The following is a 24,830-nucleotide window of genomic DNA, read 5'->3' on the forward strand; positions in this document are numbered from 1 at the left end:
ATATTTCAAAGCACAGTCCCGTGAAAACACTACCGGAAGGACCCGGAGATGTAAATATTACCAGTATTTTCGGCATTACACAGCTTTCCCCTGGAAACCTCCGTGATAGAATACGATGGTAAATGTAGTAAGAACCTATTTACGTGTACTTGAGGTGTTTCTTACACGTTCTTAATCATTTCTGGGAACTATCATTGTGTATTTTAACAGTTTTACCAAAATTAGACAGTTTGCTTAGAAGTATTTACCGGAATCGTCACCATTTTAACTGATTCACACAAAAAAACGCCAAAGCCAATCCTCCTTAATTGTAAACAGAAACACTATTCTCGTCATTCCAAGGCTTTAGACACCAATTCTGAGCTCTGTAAGCATGAACTCTTAATATTTCAAAGCACAGTCCCGTGAAAACGCCACCGGAAGTACCGGGAGACGTAAATATTATCAGTATTTCCGTCTTTTCACAGCTTTCCACTGGAAACCTCCCTGATTGAATAAGAGAGTAAATTTAGTAAGAACCTATTTACGTGTACTTGAGGTGTTTCTTACACGTTCTTAATCATTTCTGGGAACTATCATTCTGTATTTTAACAGTTTTACCAAAATTAGACAGTTTGCTTAGAAGTATTCACCGGAATCGTCACCGTTTTAACTGATTCACACAAAAAAACGCCAAAGCCAATCCTCCTTAATTGTGAAACTCAACACTATTCTCGTCATTCCAAGGCTTTAGACACCAATTCTGAGCTCTGTAAGCATGAACTCTTAATATTTCAAACCACAGTCCCGTGAAAACGCCACCGGAAGTACCCGGAGACTTAAATATTACCAGTATTTCTGTCTTTTCACAGCTTTCCACTGGAAACCTCCCTGATTGAATAAGACAGTAAATTTAGTAAGAAACTATTTACGTGTACTTGAGGTGTTTCTTACACGTTCTTAATCATTTCTGGGAACTATCATTGTGTATTTTAACAGTTTTACCAAAATTAGACAGTTTGCTTAGAAGTATTTACCGGAATCGTCACCATTTTAACTGATTCACACAAAAAAAACGCCAAAGCAAATCCTCCTTAATTGTAAACATCAACACTATTCTCGTCATTCCAAGGCTTTAGACACCAATTCTGAGCCCTGTAAGCATGAAGTCTTAATATTTCAAAGTACAGTCCCGTGAAAACGCCACCGGAAGTACCCGGAGATGTAAATATTACCAGTATTTTCGGCATTTCACAGCTTTCCAATGGAAACCTCCGTAATTGAATACGACAGTAAATGTAGTAAGAATCTATTTAGGTGTACTTGAGGTGTTTCTTACACGTTCTTAATCATTTCTGGGAACTATCATTGTGTACTTTAATAGTTTTACCAAAATTAGACAGTTTGCTTAGAAGAATTTACCGGAATCGTCACCATTTTAACTGATTCACACAAAAAAACGACAAAGCCAATCCTCCTTAATTGTAAACATCAACACTATTCTCGTCATTCCAAGGCTTTAGACACCAATTCTGAGCCCTGTAAGCATGAACTCTTAATATTTCAAAGCACAGTCCCGTGAAAACGCCACCGGAAGTACCCGGAGATGTAAACATTTCAGTATTTGTGTCATTTCACAGATTTCCCCTGGAAACCTCCGTGATTGAATACGACGGTAAATGTAGTAAGAACCTATTTACGTGTACTTGAGGTGTTTCTTACACGTTCTTAATCATTTCTGGGAACTATCATTGTGTACTTTAACAGTTTTACCAAAATTAGACAGTTTGCTTAGAAGTATTTACCGGAATCGTCACCATTTTAACTGATTCACACAAAAAAACGCCAAAGCCAATCCTCCTTAATTGTAAACATCAACACTATTCTCGTCATTCCAAGGCTTTAGACACCAATTCTGAGCCCTGTAAGCATGAACTCTTAATATTTCAAAGCACAGTCCCGTGAAAACGCCACCGGAAGTACCCGGAGATGTAAACATTTCAGTATTTGCGTCATTTCACAGATTTCCCCTGGAAACCTCCGTGATTGAATACGACGGTAAATGTAGTAAGAACCTATTTACGTGTACTTGAGGTGTTTCTTACACGTTCGTAATCATTTCTGGGAACTATCATTGTGTACTTTAACAGTTTTACCAAAATTACACAGTTTGCTTAGAAGAATTTACCGGAATCGTCACCATTTTAACTGGTTCACACAAAAAAGCGCCAAAGCCAATCCTCCTTAATTGTAAACAGAAACACTATTCTCGTCATTCCAAGGCTTTAGACACCAATTCTGAGCTCTGTAAGCATGAACTCTTAATATTTCAAAGCACAGTCCCGTGAAAACGCCACCGGAAGTACCGGGAGACGTAAATATTATCAGTATTTCCGTCTTTTCACAGCTTTCCACTGGAAACCTCCCTAATTGAATAAGAGAGTAAATTTAGTAAGAACCTATTTACGTGTACTTGAGGTGTTTCTTACACGTTCTTAATCATTTCTGGGAACTATCATTCTGTATTTTAACAGTTTTACCAAAATTAGACAGTTTGCTTAGAAGTATTCACCGGAATCGTCACCGTTTTAACTGATTCACACAAAAAAACGCCAAAGCCAATCCTCCTTAATTGTGAAACTCAACACTATTCTCGTCATTCCAAGGCTTTAGACACCAATTCTGAGCCCTGTAAGCATGAAGTCTTAATATTTCAAAGCACAGTCTCGTGAAAACGCCACCGGAAGTACCCGGAGAGGTAAATATTACCAGTATTTGGGTCATTTCACAGCTTTGCCCTGGAAACCTCCGTGATTGAATACGACAGTAAATGTAGTAAGAATCTATTTACTTGTACTTGAGGTGTTTCTTACACGTTCTTAATCATTTCTGGGAACTATCATTGTGTATTTTAACAGTTTTCCCAAAATTGGACAGTTTGCTTAGAAGTATTTACCGGAATAGTCACCATTTTAACTGATTCACACAAAAAAACGACAAAGCCAATCCTCCTTAATTGTAAACAGAAACACTATTCTCGTCATTCCAAGGCTTTAGACACCAATTCTGAGCTCTGTAAGCATGAACTCTTAATATTTCAAACCACAGTCCCGTGAAAACGCCACCGGAAGTACCCGGAGATGTAAACATTTCAGTATTTGTGTCATTTCACAGATTTCCCCTGGAAACCTCCGTGATTGAATACGACGGTAAATGTAGTAAGAACCTATTTACGTGTACTTGAGGTGTTTCTTACACGTTCTTAATCATTTCTGGGAACTATCATTGTGTACTTTAACAGTTTTCCCAAAATTGGACAGTTTGCTTAGAAGTATTTACCGGAATCGTCACCATTTTAACTGATTCACACAAAAAACCGCCAAAGCCAATCCTCTTTAATTGTAAACAGAAACACTATTCTCGTCATTCCAAGGATTTAGACACCAATTCTGAGCTCTGTAGCATGAACTCTTAATATTTCAAAGCACAGTCCCATGAAAACCCCACCGGAAGTACCGGGAGAAGTAAATATTACCAGTATTTCCGTGTTTTCACAGCTTTCCACTGGGAACCTCCCTGATTGAATAAGACAGTAAATTTAGTAAGAAACTATTTACGTGTACTTGAGGTGTTTCTTCACGTTCTTAATCATTTCTGGGAACTATCATTGTGTATTTTAACAGTTTTCCCAAAATTGTACAGTTTGCTTAGAAGTATTTACCGGAATCGTCACCATTTTAACTGATTCACACAAAAAAACGACAAAGCCAATCCTCCTTAATTGTAAACATCAACACTATTCTCGTCATTCAAAGGCTTTAGACACCAATTCTGAGCCCTGTAAGCATGAACTCTTAATATTTCAAAGCACAGTCCCGTGAAAACGCCACCGGAAGTACCCGGAGATGTAAACATTTCAGTATTTGTGTCATTTCACAGATTTCCCCTGGAAACCTCCGTGATTGAATACGACGGTAAATGTAGTAAGAACCTATTTACGTGTACTTGAGGTGTTTCTTACACGTTCTTAATCATTTCTGGGAACTATCATTGTGTACTTTAACAGTTTTCCCAAAATTGGACAGTTTGCTTAGAAGTATTTACCGGAATCGTCACCATTTTAACTGATTCACACAAAAAACCGCCAAAGCCAATCCTCTTTAATTGTAAACAGAAACACTATTCTCGTCATTCCAAGGATTTAGACACCAATTCTGAGCTCTGTAGCATGAACTCTTAATATTTCAAAGCACAGTCCCATGAAAACCCCACCGGAAGTACCGGGAGAAGTAAATATTACCAGTATTTCCGTGTTTTCACAGCTTTCCACGGGGAACCTCCCTGATTGAATAAGACAGTAAATGTAGTAAGAACCTATTTACGTGTACTTGAGGTGTTTCTTACACGTTCTTAATCATTTCTGGGAACTATCATTGTGTACTTTAACAGTTTTACCAAAATTAGACAGTTTGCTTAGAAGTATTTACCGGAATCGTCACCATTTTAACTGGTTCACACAAAAAAGCGCCAAAGCCAATCCTCCTTAATTGTAAACAGAAACACTATTCTCGTCATTCCAAGGCTTTAGACACCAATTCTGAGCTCTGTAAGCATGAACTCTTAATATTTCAAAGCACAGTCCCGTGAAAACACTACCGGAAGGACCCGGAGATGTAAATATTACCAGTATTTTCGGCATTACACAGCTTTCCCCTGGAAACCTCCGTGATAGAATACGATGGTAAATGTAGTAAGAACCTATTTACGTGTACTTGAGGTGTTTCTTACACGTTCTTAATCATTTCTGGGAACTATCATTGTGTATTTTAACAGTTTTACCAAAATTAGACAGTTTGCTTAGAAGTATTTACCGGAATCGTCACCATTTTAACTGATTCACACAAAAAAACGCCAAAGCCAATCCTCCTTAATTGTAAACAGAAACACTATTCTCGTCATTCCAAGGCTTTAGACACCAATTCTGAGCTCTGTAAGCATGAACTCTTAATATTTCAAAGCACAGTCCCGTGAAAACGCCACCGGAAGTACCGGGAGACGTAAATATTATCAGTATTTCCGTCTTTTCACAGCTTTCCACTGGAAACCTCCCTGATTGAATAAGAGAGTAAATTTAGTAAGAACCTATTTACGTGTACTTGAGGTGTTTCTTACACGTTCTTAATCATTTCTGGGAACTATCATTCTGTATTTTAACAGTTTTACCAAAATTAGACAGTTTGCTTAGAAGTATTCACCGGAATCGTCACCGTTTTAACTGATTCACACAAAAAAACGCCAAAGCCAATCCTCCTTAATTGTGAAACTCAACACTATTCTCGTCATTCCAAGGCTTTAGACACCAATTCTGAGCCCTGTAAGCATGAAGTCTTAATATTTCAAAGCACAGTCTCGTGAAAACGCCACCGGAAGTACCCGGAGAGGTAAATATTACCAGTATTTGGGTCATTTCATAGCTTTGCCCTGGAAACCTCCGTGATTGAATACGACAGTAAATGTAGTAAGAATCTATTTACTTGTACTTGAGGTGTTTCTTACACGTTCTTAATCATTTCTGGGAACTATCATTGTGTATTTTAACAGTTTTCCCAAAATTGGACAGTTTGCTTAGAAGTATTTACCGGAATAGTCACCATTTTAACTGATTCACACAAAAAAACGACAAAGCCAATCCTCCTTAATTGTAAACAGAAACACTATTCTCGTCATTCCAAGGCTTTAGACACCAATTCTGAGCTCTGTAAGCATGAACTCTTAATATTTCAAACCACAGTCCCGTGAAAACGCCACCGGAAGTACCCGGAGATGTAAACATTTCAGTATTTGTGTCATTTCACAGATTTCCCCTGGAAACCTCCGTGATTGAATACGACGGTAAATGTAGTAAGAACCTATTTACGTGTACTTGAGGTGTTTCTTACACGTTCTTAATCATTTCTGGGAACTATCATTGTGTACTTTAACAGTTTTCCCAAAATTGGACAGTTTGCTTAGAAGTATTTACCGGAATCGTCACCATTTTAACTGATTCACACAAAAAACCGCCAAAGCCAATCCTCTTTAATTGTAAACAGAAACACTATTCTCGTCATTCCAAGGATTTAGACACCAATTCTGAGCTCTGTAGCATGAACTCTTAATATTTCAAAGCACAGTCCCATGAAAACCCCACCGGAAGTACCGGGAGAAGTAAATATTACCAGTATTTCCGTGTTTTCACAGCTTTCCACTGGGAACCTCCCTGATTGAATAAGACAGTAAATTTAGTAAGAAACTATTTACGTGTACTTGAGGTGTTTCTTCACGTTCTTAATCATTTCTGGGAACTATCATTGTGTATTTTAACAGTTTTCCCAAAATTGTACAGTTTGCTTAGAAGTATTTACCGGAATCGTCACCATTTTAACTGATTCACACAAAAAAACGACAAAGCCAATCCTCCTTAATTGTAAACATCAACACTATTCTCGTCATTCAAAGGCTTTAGACACCAATTCTGAGCCCTGTAAGCATGAACTCTTAATATTTCAAAGCACAGTCCCGTGAAAACGCCACCGGAAGTACCCGGAGATGTAAACATTTCAGTATTTGCGTCATTTCACAGATTTCCCCTGGAAACCTCCGTGATCGAATACGACGGTAAATGTAGTAAGAACCTATTTACGTGTACTTGAGGTGTTTCTTACACGTTCTTAATCATTTCTGGGAACTATCATTGTGTACTTTAACAGTTTTACCAAAATTAGACAGTTTGCTTAGAAGTATTTACCGGAATCGTCACCATTTTAACTGATTCACACAAAAAAACGCCAAAGCCAATCCTCTATAATTGTAAACAGAAACACTATTCTCGTCATTCCAAGGATTTAGACACCAATTCTGAGCCCTGTAAGCATGAACTCTTAATATTTCAAAGCACAGTCCCGTGAAAACGCCACCGGAAGTACCCGGAGATGTAAACATTTTAGTATTTGCGTCATTTCACAGATTTCCCCTGGAAACCTCCGTGATTGAATACGACGGTAAATGTAGTAAGAACCTATTTACGTGTACTTGAGGTGTTTCTTACACGTTCTTAATCATTTCTGGGAACTATCATTGTGTACTTTAACAGTTTTACCAAAATTAGACAGTTTGCTTAGAAGTATTTACCGGAATCGTCACCATTTTAACTGGTTCACACAAAAAAGCGCCAAAGCCAATCCTCCTTAATTGTAAACAGAAACACTATTCTCGTCATTCCAAGGCTTTAGACACCAATTCTGAGCTCTGTAAGCATGAACTCTTAATATTTCAAAGCACAGTCCCGTGAAAACACTACCGGAAGGACCCGGAGATGTAAATATTACCAGTATTTTCGGCATTACACAGCTTTCCCCTGGAAACCTCCGTGATAGAATACGATGGTAAATGTAGTAAGAACCTATTTACGTGTACTTGAGGTGTTTCTTACACGTTCTTAATCATTTCTGGGAACTATCATTGTGTATTTTAACAGTTTTACCAAAATTAGACAGTTTGCTTAGAAGTATTTACCGGAATCGTCACCATTTTAACTGATTCACACAAAAAAACGCCAAAGCCAATCCTCCTTAATTGTAAACAGAAACACTATTCTCGTCATTCCAAGGCTTTAGACACCAATTCTGAGCTCTGTAAGCATGAACTCTTAATATTTCAAAGCACAGTCCCGTGAAAACGCCACCGGAAGTACCGGGAGACGTAAATATTATCAGTATTTCCGTCTTTTCACAGCTTTCCACTGGAAACCTCCCTGATTGAATAAGAGAGTAAATTTAGTAAGAACCTATTTACGTGTACTTGAGGTGTTTCTTACACGTTCTTAATCATTTCTGGGAACTATCATTCTGTATTTTAACAGTTTTACCAAAATTAGACAGTTTGCTTAGAAGTATTCACCGGAATCGTCACCGTTTTAACTGATTCACACAAAAAAACGCCAAAGCCAATCCTCCTTAATTGTGAAACTCAACACTATTCTCGTCATTCCAAGGCTTTAGACACCAATTCTGAGCCCTGTAAGCATGAAGTCTTAATATTTCAAAGCACAGTCTCGTGAAAACGCCACCGGAAGTACCCGGAGAGGTAAATATTACCAGTATTTGGGTCATTTCACAGCTTTGCCCTGGAAACCTCCGTGATTGAATACGACAGTAAATGTAGTAAGAATCTATTTACTTGTACTTGAGGTGTTTCTTACACGTTCTTAATCATTTCTGGGAACTATCATTGTGTATTTTAACAGTTTTCCCAAAATTGGACAGTTTGCTTAGAAGTATTTACCGGAATCGTCACCATTTTAACTGATTCACACAAAAAAACGACAAAGCCAATCCTCCGTAATTGTAAACAGAAACACTATTCTCGTCATTCCAAGGCTTTAGACACCAATTCTGAGCTCTGTAAGCATGAACTCTTAATATTTCAAACCACAGTCCCGTGAAAACGCCACCGTAAGTAACCGGAGACTTAAATATTTCCAGTATTTCTGTCTTTTCACAGCTTTCCACTGGAAACCTCCCTGATTGAATAAGACAGTAAATTTAGTAAGAAACTATTTACGTGTACTTGAGGTGTTTCTTACACGTTCTTAATCATTTCTGGGAACTATCATTGTGTATTTTAACAGTTTTACCAAAATTAGACAGTTTGCTTAGAAGTATTTACCGGAATCGTCACCATTTTAACTGATTCACACAAAAAAAACGCCAAAGCCAATCCTCCTTAATTGTAAACATCAACACTATTCTCGTCATTCCAAGGCTTTAGACACCAATTCTGAGCCCTGTAAGCATGAAGTCTTAATATTTCAAAGTACAGTCCCGTGAAAACGCCACCGGAAGTACCCAGAGATGTAAATATTACCAGTATTTTCGGCATTTCACAGCTTTCCAATGGAAACCTCCGTAATTGAATACGACAGTAAATGTAGTAAGAATCTATTTAGGTGTACTTGAGGTGTTTCTTACACGTTCTTAATCATTTCTGGGAACTATCATTGTGTACTTTAATAGTTTTACCAAAATTAGACAGTTTGCTTAGAAGAATTTACCGGAATCGTCACCATTTTAACTGATTCACACAAAAAAACGACAAAGCCAATCCTCCTTAATTGTAAACATCAACACTATTCTCGTCATTCCAAGGCTTTAGACACCAATTCTGAGCCCTGTAAGCATGAACTCTTAATATTTCAAAGCACAGTCCCGTGAAAACGCCACCGGAAGTACCCGGAGATGTAAACATTTCAGTATTTGTGTCATTTCACAGATTTCCCCTGGAAACCTCCGTGATTGAATACGACGGTAAATGTAGTAAGAACCTATTTACGTGTACTTGAGGTGTTTCTTACACGTTCTTAATCATTTCTGGGAACTATCATTGTGTACTTTAACAGTTTTACCAAAATTAGACAGTTTGCTTAGAAGTATTTACCGGAATCGTCACCATTTTAACTGGTTCACACAAAAAAGCGCCAAAGCCAATCCTCTTAATTGTAAACAGAAACACTATTCTCGTCATTCCAAGGCTTTAGACACCAATACTGAGCTCTGTAAGCATGAACTCTTAATATTTCAAAGCACAGTCCCGTGAAAACACTACCGGAAGGACCCGGAGATGTAAATATTACCAGCATTTTCGGCATTACACAGCTTTCCCCTGGAAACCTCCGTGATAGAATACGATGGTAAATGTAGTAAGAACCTATTTACGTGTACTTGAGGTGTTTCTTACACGTTCTTAATCATTTCTGGGAACTATCATTGTGTATTTTAACAGTTTTACCAAAATTAGACAGTTTGCTTAGAAGTATTTACCGGAATCGTCACCATTTTAACTGATTCACACAAAAAAACGCCAAAGCCAATCCTCCTTAATTGTAAACAGAAACACTATTCTCGTCATTCCAAGGCTTTAGACACCAATTCTGAGCTCTGTAAGCATGAACTCTTAATATTTCAAAGCACAGTCCCGTGAAAACGCCACCGGAAGTACCGGGAGACGTAAATATTATCAGTATTTCCGTCTTTTCACAGCTTTCCACTGGAAACCTCCCTGATTGAATAAGAGAGTAAATTTAGTAAGAACCTATTTACGTGTACTTGAGGTGTTTCTTACACGTTCTTAATCATTTCTGGGAACTATCATTCTGTATTTTAACAGTTTTACCAAAATTAGACAGTTTGCTTAGAAGTATTCACCGGAATCGTCACCGTTTTAACTGATTCACACAAAAAAACGCCAAAGCCAATCCTCCTTAATTGTGAAACTCAACACTATTCTCATCATTCCAAGGCTTTAGACACCAATTCTGAGCCCTGTAAGCATGAAGTCTTAATATTTCAAAGTACAGTCCCGTGAAAACGCCACCGGAAGTCCCCGGAGATGTAAATATTACCAGTATTTGCGTCATTTCACAGCTTTGCCCTGGAAACCTCCGTGATTGAATACGACAGTAAATGTAGTAAGAATCTATTTACTTGTACTTGAGGTGTTTCTTACACGTTCTTAATCATTTCTGGGAACTATCATTGTGTATTTTAACAGTTTTCCCAAAATTGGACAGTTTGCTTAGAAGTATTTACCGGAATCGTCACCATTTTAACTGATTCACACAAAAAAACGACAAAGCCAATCCTCCGTAATTGTAAACAGAAACACTATTCTCGTCATTCCTAGGCTTTAGACACCAATTCTGAGCCCTGTAAGCATGAAGTCTTAATATTTCAAAGTACAGTCCCGTGAAAACGCCACCGGAAGTACCCGGAGATGTAAATATTACCAGTATTTTCGGCATTTCACAGCTTTCCAATGGAAAACTCCGTAATTGAATACGACAGTAAATGTAGTAAGAATCTATTTAGGTGTACTTGAGGTGTTTCTTACACGTTCTTAATCATTTCTGGGAACTATCATTGTGTACTTTAATAGTTTTACCAAAATTAGACAGTTTGCTTAGAAGAATTTACCGGAATCGTCACCATTTTAACTGATTCACACAAAAAAACGACAAAGCCAATCCTCCTTAATTGTAAACATCAACACTATTCTCGTCATTCCAAGGCTTAAGACACCAATTCTGAGCCCTGTAAGCATGAACTCTTAATATTTCAAAGCACAGTCCCGTGAAAACGCCACCGGAAGTACCCGGAGATGTAAACATTTCAGTATTTGTGTCATTTCACAGATTTCCCCTGGAAACCTCCGTGATTGAATACGACAGTAAATGTAGTAAGAACCTATTTATGTGTACTTGAGGTGTTTCTTACACGTTCTTAATCATTTCTGGGAACTATCATTGTGTACTTTAACAGTTTTACCAAAATTAGACAGTTTGCTTAGAAGTATTTACCGGAATCGTCACCATTTTAACTGATTCACACAAAAAAACGCCAAAGCCAATCCTCCTTAATTGTAAACATCAACACTATTCTCGTCATTCCAAGGCTTTAGACACCAATTCTGAGCTCTGTAAGCATGAACTCTTAATATTTCAAAGCACAGTCCCGTGAAAACGCCACCGGAAGTACCGGGAGACGTAAATATTATCAGTATTTCCGTCTTTTCACAGCTTTCCACTGGAAACCTCCCTGATTGAATAAGAGAGTAAATTTAGTAAGAACCTATTTACGTGTACTTGAGGTGTTTCTTACACGTTCTTAATCATTTCTGGGAACTATCATTCTGTATTTTAACAGTTTTACCAAAATTAGACAGTTTGCTTAGAAGTATTCACCGGAATCGTCACCGTTTTAACTGATTCACACAAAAAAACGCCAAAGCCAATCCTCCTTAATTGTGAAACTCAACACTATTCTCGTCATTCCAAGGCTTTAGACACCAATTCTGAGCCCTGTAAGCATGAAGTCTTAATATTTCAAACCACAGTCTCGTGAAAACGCCACCGGAAGTACCCGGAGAGGTAAATATTACCAGTATTTGGGTCATTTCACAGCTTTGCCCTGGAAACCTCCGTGATTGAATACGACAGTAAATGTAGTAAGAATCTATTTACTTGTACTTGAGGTGTTTCTTACACGTTCTTAATCATTTCTGGGAACTATCATTGTGTATTTTAACAGTTTTACCAAAATTAGACAGTTTGCTTAGAAGTATTTACCGGAATCGTCACCATTTTAACTGATTCACACAAAAAAACGCCAAAGCCAATCCTCCTTAATTGTAAACATCAACACTATTCTCGTCATTCCAAGGGTTTAGACACCAATTCTGAGCCCTGTAAGCATGACGTCTTAATATTTCAAAGTACAGTCCCGTGAAAACGCCACCGGAAGTACCCGGAGATGTAAATATTACCAGTATTTTCGGCATTTCACAGCTTTCCAATGGAAACCTCCGTAATTGAATACGACAGTAAATGTAGTAAGAATCTATTTAGGTGTACTTGAGGTGTTTCTTACACGTTCTTAATCATTTCTGGGAACTATCATTGTGTACTTTAATAGTTTTACCAAAATTAGACAGTTTGCTTAGAAGAATTTACCGGAATCGTCACCATTTTAACTGATTCACACAAAAAAACGACAAAGCCAATCCTCCTTAATTGTAAACATCAACACTATTCTCGTCATTCCAAGGCTTTAGACACCAATTCTGAGCCCTGTAAGCATGAACTCTTAATATTTCAAAGCACAGTCCCGTGAAAACGCCACCGGAAGTACCCGGAGATGTAAACATTTCAGTATTTGTGTCATTTCACAGATTTCCCCTGGAAACCTCCGTGATTGAATACGACGGTAAATGTAGTAAGAACCTATTTACGTGTACTTGAGGTGTTTCTTACACGTTCTTAATCATTTCTGGGAACTATCATTGTGTACTTTAACAGTTTTACCAAAATTAGACAGTTTGCTTAGAAGTATTTACCGGAATCGTCACCATTTTAACTGATTCACACAAAAAAACGCCAAAGCCAATCCTCCTTAATTGTAAACATCAACACTATTCTCGTCATTCCAAGGATTTAGACACCAATTCTGAGCTCTGTAAGCATGAACTCTTAATATTTCAAAGCACAGTCCCGTGAAAACGCCACCGGAAGTACCCGGAGATGTAAACATTTCAGTATTTGTGTCATTTCACAGATTTCCCCTGGAAACCTCCGTGATTGAATACGACGGTAAATGTAGTAAGAACCTATTTACGTGTACTTGAGGTGTTTCTTACACGTTCTTAATCATTTCTGGGAACTATCATTGTGTACTTTAACAGTTTTACCAAAATTAGACAGTTTGCTTAGAAGTATTTACCGGAATCGTCACCATTTTAACTGGTTCACACAAAAAAGCGCCAAAGCCAATCCTCCTTAATTGTAAACAGAAACACTATTCTCGTCATTCCAAGGCTTTAGACACCAATTCTGAGCTCTGTAAGCATGAACTCTTAATATTTCAAAGCACAGTCCCGTGAAAACACTACCGGAAGGACCCGGAGATGTAAATATTACCAGTATTTTCGGCATTACACAGCTTTCCCCTGGAAACCTCCGTGATAGAATACGATGGTAAATGTAGTAAGAACCTATTTACGTGTACTTGAGGTGTTTCTTACACGTTCTTAATCATTTCTGGGAACTATCATTGTGTACTTTAACAGTTTTACCAAAATTAGACAGTTTGCTTAGAAGTATTTACCGGAATCGTCACCATTTTAACTGGTTCACACAAAAAAGCGCCAAAGCCAATCCTCCTTAATTGTAAACAGAAACACTATTCTCGTCATTCCAAGGCTTTAGACACCAATTCTGAGCTCTGTAAGCATGAACTCTTAATATTTCAAAGCACAGTCCCGTGAAAACACTACCGGAAGGACCCGGAGATGTAAATATTACCAGTATTTTCGGCATTACACAGCTTTCCCCTGGAAACCTCCGTGATAGAATACGATGGTAAATGTAGTAAGAACCTATTTACGTGTACTTGAGGTGTTTCTTACACGTTCTTAATCATTTCTGGGAACTATCATTGTGTATTTTAACAGTTTTACCAAAATTAGACAGTTTGCTTAGAAGTATTTACCGGAATCGTCACCATTTTAACTGATTCACACAAAAAAACGCCAAAGCCAATCCTCCTTAATTGTAAACAGAAACACTATTCTCGTCATTCCAAGGCTTTAGACACCAATTCTGAGCTCTGTAAGCATGAACTCTTAATATTTCAAAGCACAGTCCCGTGAAAACGCCACCGGAAGTACCGGGAGACGTAAATATTATCAGTATTTCCGTCTTTTCACAGCTTTCCACTGGAAACCTCCCTGATTGAATAAGAGAGTAAATTTAGTAAGAACCTATTTACGTGTACTTGAGGTGTTTCTTACACGTTCTTAATCATTTCTGGGAACTATCATTCTGTATTTTAACAGTTTTACCAAAATTAGACAGTTTGCTTAGAAGTATTCACCGGAATCGTCACCGTTTTAACTGATTCACACAAAAAAACGCCAAAGCCAATCCTCCTTAATTGTGAAACTCAACACTATTCTCGTCATTCCAAGGCTTTAGACACCAATTCTGAGCCCTGTAAGCATGAAGTCTTAATATTTCAAAGCACAGTCTCGTGAAAACGCCACCGGAAGTACCCGGAGAGGTAAATATTACCAGTATTTGGGTCATTTCACAGCTTTGCCCTGGAAACCTCCGTGATTGAATACGACAGTAAATGTAGTAAGAATCTATTTACTTGTACTTGAGGTGTTTCTTACACGTTCTTAATCATTTCTGGGAACTATCATTGTGTATTTTAACAGTTTTCCCAAAATTGGACAGTTTGCTTAGAAGTATTTACCGGAATCGTCACCATTTTAACTGATTCACACAAAAAAACGACAAAGCCAATCCTCCGTAATTGTAAACAGAAACACTATTCTCGTCATTCCAAGGCTTTAGACACCAATTCTGAGCTCTGTAAGCATGAACTCTTAATATTTCAAACCACAGTCCCGTGAAAACACCACCGTAAGTAACCGGAGACTTAAATATTTCCAGTATTTCTGTCTTTTCACAGCTTTCCACTGGAAACCTCCCTGATTGAATAAGACAGTAAATTTAGTAAGAAACTATTTACGTGTACTTGAGGTGTTTCTTACACGTTCTTAATCATTTCTGGGAACTATCATTGTGTATTTTAACAGTTTTACCAAAATTAGACAGTTTGCTTAGAAGTATTTACCGGAATCGTCACCATTTTAACTGATTCACACAAAAAAAACGCCAAAGCCAATCCTCCTTAATTGTAAACATCAACACTATTCTCGTCATTCCAAGGCTTTAGACACCAATTCTGAGCCCTGTAAGCATGAAGTCTTAATATTTCAAAGTACAGTCCCGTGAAAACGCCACCGGAAGTACCCAGAGATGTAAATATTACCAGTATTTTCGGCATTTCACAGCTTTCCAATGGAAACCTCCGTAATTGAATACGACAGTAAATGTAGTAAGAATCTATTTAGGTGTACTTGAGGTGTTTCTTACACGTTCTTAATCATTTCTGGGAACTATCATTGTGTACTTTAATAGTTTTACCAAAATTAGACAGTTTGCTTAGAAGAATTTACCGGAATCGTCACCATTTTAACTGATTCACACAAAAAAACGACAAAGCCAATCCTCCTTAATTGTAAACATCAACACTATTCTCGTCATTCCAAGGCTTTAGACACCAATTCTGAGCCCTGTAAGCATGAACTCTTAATATTTCAAAGCACAGTCCCGTGAAAACGCCACCGGAAGTACCCGGAGATGTAAACATTTCAGTATTTGTGTCATTTCACAGATTTCCCCTGGAAACCTCCGTGATTGAATACGACGGTAAATGTAGTAAGAACCTATTTACGTGTACTTGAGGTGTTTCTTACACGTTCTTAATCATTTCTGGGAACTATCATTGTGTACTTTAACAGTTTTACCAAAATTAGACAGTTTGCTTAGAAGTATTTACCGGAATCGTCACCATTTTAACTGGTTCACACAAAAAAGCGCCAAAGCCAATCCTCCTTAATTGTAAACAGAAACACTATTCTCGTCATTCCAAGGCTTTAGACACCAATACTGAGCTCTGTAAGCATGAACTCTTAATATTTCAAAGCACAGTCCCGTGAAAACACTACCGGAAGGACCCGGAGATGTAAATATTACCAGTATTTTCGGCATTACACAGCTTTCCCCTGGAAACCTCCGTGATAGAATACGATGGTAAATGTAGTAAGAACCTATTTACGTGTACTTGAGGTGTTTCTTACACGTTCTTAATCATTTCTGGGAACTATCATTGTGTATTTTAACAGTTTTACCAAAATTAGACAGTTTGCTTAGAAGTATTTACCGGAATCGTCACCATTTTAACTGATTCACACAAAAAAACGCCAAAGCCAATCCTCCTTAATTGTAAACAGAAACACTATTCTCGTCATTCCAAGGCTTTAGACACCAATTCTGAGCTCTGTAAGCATGAACTCTTAATATTTCAAAGCACAGTCCCGTGAAAACGCCACCGGAAATACCGGGAGACGTAAATATTATCAGTATTTCCGTCTTTTCACAGCTTTCCACTGGAAACCTCCCTGATTGAATAAGAGAGTAAATTTAGTAAGAACCTATTTACGTGTACTTGAGGTGTTTCTTACACGTTCTTAATCATTTCTGGGAACTATCATTCTGTATTTTAACAGTTTTACCAAAATTAGACAGTTTGCTTAGAAGTATTCACCGGAATCGTCACCGTTTTAACTGATTCACACAAAAAAACGCCAAAGCCAATCCTCCTTAATTGTGAAACTCAACACTATTCTCATCATTCCAAGGCTTTAGACACCAATTCTGAGCCCTGTAAGCATGAAGTCTTAATATTTCAAAGTACAGTCCCGTGAAAACGCCACCGGAAGTACCCGGAGATGTAAATATTACCAGTATTTGGGTCATTTCACAGCTTTGCCCTGGAAACCTCCGTGATTGAATACGACAGTAAATGTAGTAAGAATCTATTTACTTGTACTTGAGGTGTTTCTTACACGTTCTTAATCATTTCTGGGAACTATCATTGTGTATTTTAACAGTTTTCCCAAAATTGGACAGTTTGCTTAGAAGTATTTACCGGAATCGTCACCATTTTAACTGATTCACACAAAAAAACGACAAAGCCAATCCTCCGTAATTGTAAACAGAAACACTATTCTCGTCATTCCAAGGCTTTAGACACCAATTCTGAGCCCTGTAAGCATGAAGTCTTAATATTTCAAAGTACAGTCCCGTGAAAACGCCACCGGAAGTACCCGGAGATGTAAATATTACCAGTATTTTCGGCATTTCACAGCTTTCCAATGGAAACCTCCGTAATTGAATACGACAGTAAATGTAGTAAGAATCTATTTAGGTGTACTTGAGGTGTTTCTTACACGTTCTTAATCATTTCTGGGAACTATCATTGTGTACTTTAATAGTTTTACCAAAATTAGACAGTTTGCTTAGAAGAATTTACCGGAATCGTCACCATTTTAACTGATTCACACAAAAAAACGACAAAGCCAATCCTCCTTAATTGTAAACATCAACACTATTCTCGTCATTCCAAGGCTTAAGACACCAATTCTGAGCCCTGTAAGCATGAACTCTTAATATTTCAAAGCACAGTCCCGTGAAAACGCCACCGGAAGTACCCGGAGATGTAAACATTTCAGTATTTGTGTCATTTCACAGATTTCCCCTGGAAACCTCCGTGATTGAATACGACAGTAAATGTAGTAAGAACCTATTTATGTGTACTTGAGGTGTTTCTTACACGTTCTTAATCATTTCTGGGAACTATCATTGTGTACTTTAACAGTTTTACCAAAATTAGACAGTTTGCTTAGAAGTATTTACCGGAATCGTCACCATTTTAACTGATTCACACAAAAAAACGCCAAAGCCAATCCTCCTTAATTGTAAACATCAACACTATTCTCGTCATTCCAAGGCTTTAGACACCAATTCTGAGCTCTGTAAGCATGAACTCTTAATATTTCAAAGCACAGTCCCGTGAAAACGCCACCGGAAGTACCCGGAGATGTAAACATTTCAGTATTTGTGTCATTTCACAGATTTCCCCTGGAAACCTCCGTGATTGAATACGACGGTAAATGTAGTAAGAACCTATTTACGTGTACTTGAGGTGTTTCTTACACGTTCTTAATCATTTCTGGGAACTATCATTGTGTACTTTAACAGTTTTCCCAAAATTGGACAGTTTGCTTAGAAGTATTTACCGGAATCGTCACCATTTTAACTGATTCACACAAAAAAACGCCAAAGCCAATCCTCTTTAATTGTAAACAGAAACACTATTCTCGTCATTCCAAGGATTTAGACACCAATTCTGAGCTCTGTAGCATGAACTCTTAATATTTCAAAGCACAGTCCCATGAAAACCCCACCGGAAGTACCGGGAGAAGTAAATATTACCAGTATTTCCGTGTTTTCACAGCTTTCCACGGGGAACCTCCCTGATTGAATAAGACAGTAAATTTAGTAAGAACCTATTTACGTGTTCTTGAGGTGTTTCTTCACGTTCTTAATCATTTCTGGGAACTATCATTGTGTATTTTAACAGTTTTCCCAAAATTGTACAGTTTGCTTAGAAGTATTTACCGGAATCGTCACCATTTTAACTGATTCACACAAAAAAACGACAAAGCCAATCCTCCTTAATTGTAAACATCAACACTATTCTCGTCATTCAAAGGCTTTAGACACCAATTCTGAGCCCTGTAAGCATGAACTCTTAATATTTCAAAGCACAGTCCCGTGAAAACGCCACCGGAAGTACCCGGAGATGTAAACATTTCAGTATTTGCGTCATTTCACAGATTTCCCCTGGAAACCTCCGTGATTGAATACGACGGTAAATGTAGTAAGAACCTATTTACGTGTACTTGAGGTGTTTCTTACACGTTCTTAATCATTTCTGGGAACTATCATTGTGTACTTTAACAGTTTTACCAAAATTAGACAGTTTGCTTAGAAGTATTTACCGGAATCGTCACCATTTTAACTGGTTCACACAAAAAAGCGCCAAAGCCAATCCTCCTTAATTGTAAACAGAAACACTATTCTCGTCATTCCAAGGCTTTAGACACCAATTCTGAGCTCTGTAAGCATGAACTCTTAATATTTCAAAGCACAGTCCCGTGAAAACACTACCGGAAGGATCCGGAGATGTAAATATTACCAGTATTTTCGGCATTACACAGCTTTCCCCTGGAAACCTCCGTGATAGAATACGATGGTAAATGTAGTAAGAACCTATTTACGTGTACTTGAGGTGTTTCTTACACGTTCTTAATCATTTCTGGGAACTATCATTGTGTATTTTAACAGTTTTACCAAAATTAGACAGTTTGCTTAGAAGTATTTACCGGAATCGTCACCATTTTAACTGATTCACACAAAAAAACGCCAAAGCCAATCCTCCTTAATTGTAAACAGAAACACTATTCTCGTCATTCCAAGGCTTTAGACACCAATTCTGAGCTCTGTAAGCATGAACTCTTAATATTTCAAAGCACAGTCCCGTGAAAACGCCACCGGAAGTACCGGGAGACGTAAATATTATCAGTATTTCCGTCTTTTCACAGCTTTCCACTGGAAACCTCCCTGATTGAATAAGAGAGTAAATTTAGTAAGAACCTATTTACGTGTACTTGAGGTGTTTCTTACACGTTCTTAATCATTTCTGGGAACTATCATTCTGTATTTTAACAGTTTTACCAAAATTAGACAGTTTGCTTAGAAGTATTCACCGGAATCGTCACCGTTTTAACTGATTCACACAAAAAAACGACAAAGCCAATCCTCCTTAATTGTGAAACTCAACACTATTCTCGTCATTCCAAGGCTTTAGACACCAATTCTGAGCTCTGTAAGCATGAACTCTTAATATTTCAAACCACAGTCCCGTGAAAACGCCACCGGAAGTACCCGGAGACTTAAATATTACCAGTATTTCCGTCTTTTCACAGCTTTCCACTGGAAACCTCCCTGATTGAATAAGACAGTAAATTTAGTAAGAAACTATTTACGTGTACTTGAGGTGTTTCTTACACGTTCTTAATCATTTCTGGGAACTATCATTGTGTATTTTAACAGTTTTACCAAAATTAGACAGTTTGCTTAGAAGTATTTACCGGAATCGTCACCATTTTAACTGATTCACACAAAAAAAACGCCAAAGCCAATCCTCCTTAATTGTAAACATCAACACTATTCTCGTCATTCCAAGGCTTTAGACACCAATTCTGAGCCCTGTAAGCATGAAGTCTTAATATTTCAAAGTACAGTCCCGTGAAAACGCCACCGGAAGTACCCGGAGATGTAAATATTACCAGTATTTTCGGCATTTCACAGCTTTCCAATGGAAACCTCCGTAATTGAATACGACAGTAAATGTAGTAAGAATCTATTTAGGTGTACTTGAGGTGTTTCTTACACGTTCTTAATCATTTCTGGGAACTATCATTGTGTACTTTAATAGTTTTACCAAAATTAGACAGTTTGCTTAGAAGAATTTACCGGAATCGTCACCATTTTAACTGATTCACACAAAAAAACGACAAAGCCAATCCTCCTTAATTGTAAACATCAACACTATTCTCGTCATTCCAAGGCTTTAGACACCAATTCTGAGCTCTGTAAGCATGAACTCTTAATATTTCAAAGCACAGTCCCGTGAAAACGCCACCGGAAGTACCCGGAGATGTAAACATTTCAGTATTTGTGTCATTTCACAGATTTCCCCTGGAAACCTCCGTGATTGAATACGACGGTAAATGTAGTAAGAACCTATTTACGTGTACTTGAGGTGTTTCTTACACGTTCTTAATCATTTCTGGGAACTATCATTCTGTATTTTAACAGTTTTACCAAAATTAGACAGTTTGCTTAGAAGTATTCACCGGAATCGTCACCGTTTTAACTGATTCACACAAAAAAACGCCAAAGCCAATCCTCCTTAATTGTGAAACTCAACATTATTATCGTCATTCTAAGGCTTTAGACACCAATTCTGAGCCCTGTAAGCATGAAGTCTTAATATTTCAAAGCACAGTCTCGTGAAAACGCCACCGGAAGTACCCGGAGACGTAAATATTACCAGTATTTGCGTCATTTCACAGCTTTCCCCTGGAAACCTCCGTGATTGAATACGACAGTAAATGTAGTAAGAATCTATTTACTTGTACTTGAGGTGTTTCTTACACGTTCTTAATCATTTCTGGGAACTATCATTGTGTATTTTAACAGTTTTCCCAAAATTGGACAGTTTGCTTAGAAGTATTTACCGGAATCGTCACCATTTTAACTGATTCACACAAAAAAACGCCAAAGCCAATCCTCCTTAATTGTAAACAGAAACACTATTCTCGTCATTCCAAGGCTTTAGACACCAATTCTGAGCTCTGTAAGCATGAACTCTTAATATTTCAAACCACAGTCCCGTGAAAACGCCACCGGAAGTACCCGGAGACTTAAATATTACCAGTATTTCTGTCTTTTCACAGCTTTCCACTGGAAACCTCCCTGATTGAATAAGACAGTAAATTTAGTAAGAAACTATTTACGTGTACTTGAGGTGTTTCTTACACGTTCTTAATCATTTCTGGGAACTATCATTGTGTATTTTAACAGTTTTACCAAAATTAGACAGTTTGCTTAGAAGTATTTACCGGAATCGTCACCATTTTAACTGATTCACACAAAAAAAACGCCAAAGCCAATCCTCCTTAATTGTAAACATCAACACTATTCTCGTCATTCCAAGGCTTTAGACACCAATTCTGAGCCCTGTAAGCATGAAGTCTTAATATTTCAAAGTACAGTCCCGTGAAAACGCCACCGGAAGTACCCGGAGATGTAAATATTACCAGTATTTTCGGCATTTCACAGCTTTCCAATGGAAACCTCCGTAATTGAATACGACAGTAAATGTAGTAAGAATCTATTTAGGTGTACTTGAGGTGTTTCTTACACGTTCTTAATCATTTCTGGGAACTATCATTGTGTACTTTAATAGTTTTACCAAAATTAGACAGTTTGCTTAGAAGTATTTACCGGAATCGTCACCATTTTAACTGATTCACACAAAAAAACGACAAAGCCAATCCTCCTTAATTGTAAACATCAACACTATTCTCGTCATTCCAAGGCTTTAGACACCAATTCTGAGCCCTGTAAGCATGAACTCTTAATATTTCAAAGCACAGTCCCGTGAAAACGCCACCGGAAGTACCCGGAGATGTAATCATTTCAGTATTTGTGTCATTTCACAGATTTCCCCTGGAAACCTCCGTGATTGAATACGACGGTAAATGTAGTAAGAACCTATTTACGTGTACTTGAGGTGTTTCTTACACGTTCTTAATCATTTCTGGGAACTATCATTGTGTACTTTAACAGTTTTACCAAAATTGGACAGTTTGCTTAGAAGTATTTACCGGAATCGTCACCATTTTAACTGATTCACACAAAAAAACGACAAAGCCAATCCTCCTTAATTGTAAACATCAACACTATTCTCGTCATTCCAAGGCTTTAGACACCAATTCTGAGCTCTGTAAGCATGAACTCTTAATATTTCAAAGCACAGTCCCGTGAAAACGCCACCGGAAGTACCCGGAGATGTAAACATTTCAGTATTTGTGTCATTTCACAGATTTCCCCTGGAAACCTCCGTGATTGAATACGACGGTAAATGTAGTAAGAACCTATTTACGTGTACTTGAGGTGTTTCTTACACGTTCTTAATCATTTCTGGGAACTATCATTGTGTACTTTAACAGTTTTCCCAAAATTAGACAGTTTGCTTAGAAGTATTTACCGGAATCGTCACCATTTTACGTGATTCACACAAAAAAACGCCAAAGCCAATCCTCTTTAATTGTAAACAGAAACACTATTCTCGTCATTCCAAGGATTTAGACACCAATTCTGAGCTCTGTAGCATGAACTCTTAATATTTCAAAGCACAGCCCCATGAAAACCCCACCGGAAGTACCGGGAGAAGTAAATATTACCAGTATTTCCGTGTTTTCACAGCTTTCCACTGGGAACCTCCCTGATTGAATAAGACAGTAAATTTAGTAAGAACCTATTTACGTGTACTTGAGGTGTTTCTTCACGTTCTTAATCATTTCTGGGAACTATCATTGTGTATTTTAACAGTTTTCCCAAAATTGTACAGTTTGCTTAGAAGCATTTACCGGAATCGTCACCATTTTAACTGATTCACACAAAAAAACGACAAAGCCAATCCTCCTTAATTGTAAACATCAACACTATTCTCGTCATTCAAAGGCTTTAGACACCAATTCTGAGCCCTGTAAGCATGAACTCTTAATATTTCAAAGCACAGTCCCGTGAAAACGCCACCGGAAGTACCCGGAGATGTAAACATTTCAGTATTTGCTTCATTTCACAGATTTCCCCTGGAAACCTCCGTGATTGAATACGATGGTAAATGTAGTAAGAACCTATTTACGTGTACTTGAGGTGTTTCTTACACGTTCTTAATCATTTCTGGGAACTATCATTGTGTACTTTAACAGTTTTCCCAAAATTGGACAGTTTGCTTAGAAGTATTTACCGGAATCGTCACCATTTTAACTGATTCACACAAAAAAATGCCAAAGCCAATCCTCTTTAATTGTAAACAGAAACACTATTCTCGTCATTCCAAGGATTTAGACACCAATTCTGAGCTCTGTAGCATGAACTCTTAATATTTCAAAGCACAGTCTCGTGAAAACGCCACCGGAAGTACCCGGAGACGTAAATATTACCAGTATTTGCGTCATTTCACAGCTTTCCCCTGGAAACCTCCGTGATTGAATACGACAGTAAATGTAGTAAGAATCTATTTACTTGTACTTGAGGTGTTTCTTACACGTTCTTAATCATTTCTGGGAACTATCATTGTGTATTTTAACAGTTTTCCGAAAATTGGACAGTTTGCTTAGAAGTATTTACCGGAATCGTCACCATTTTAACTGATTCACACAAAAAAACGCCAAAGCCAATCCTCCTTAATTGTAAACAGAAACACTATTCTCGTCATTCCAAGGCTTTAGACACCAATTCTGAGCTCTGTAAGCATGAACTCTTAATATTTCAAACCACAGTCCCGTGAAAACGCCACCGGAAGTACCCGGAGACTTAAATATTACCAGTATTTCTGTCTTTTCACAGCTTTCCACTGGAAACCTCCCTGATTGAATAAGACAGTAAATTTAGTAAGAAACTATTTACGTGTACTTGAGGTGTTTCTTACACGTTCTTAATCATTTCTGGGAACTATCATTGTGTATTTTAACAGTTTTACCAAAATTAGACAGTTTGCTTAGAAGTATTTACCGGAATCGTCACCATTTTAACTGATTCACACAAAAAAAACGCCAAAGCCAATCCTCCTTAATTGTAAACATCAACACTATTCTCGTCATTCCAAGGCTTTAGACACCAATTCTGAGCCCTGTAAGCATGAAGTCTTAATATTTCAAAGTACAGTCCCGTGAAAACGCCACCGGAAGTACCCGGAGATGTAAATATTACCAGTATTTTCGGCATTTCACAGCTTTCCAATGGAAACCTCCGTAATTGAATACGACAGTAAATGTAGTAAGAATCTATTTAGGTGTACTTGAGGTGTTTCTTACACGTTCTTAATCATTTCTGGGAACTATCATTGTGTACTTTAATAGTTTTACCAAAATTAGACAGTTTGCTTAGAAGAATTTACCGGAATCGTCACCATTTTAACTGATTCACA

Source organism: Myotis daubentonii, chromosome 14 (assembly GCF_963259705.1).
Source record: "Myotis daubentonii chromosome 14, mMyoDau2.1, whole genome shotgun sequence".
Classification (NCBI taxonomy): Eukaryota; Metazoa; Chordata; class Mammalia; order Chiroptera; family Vespertilionidae; genus Myotis; species Myotis daubentonii.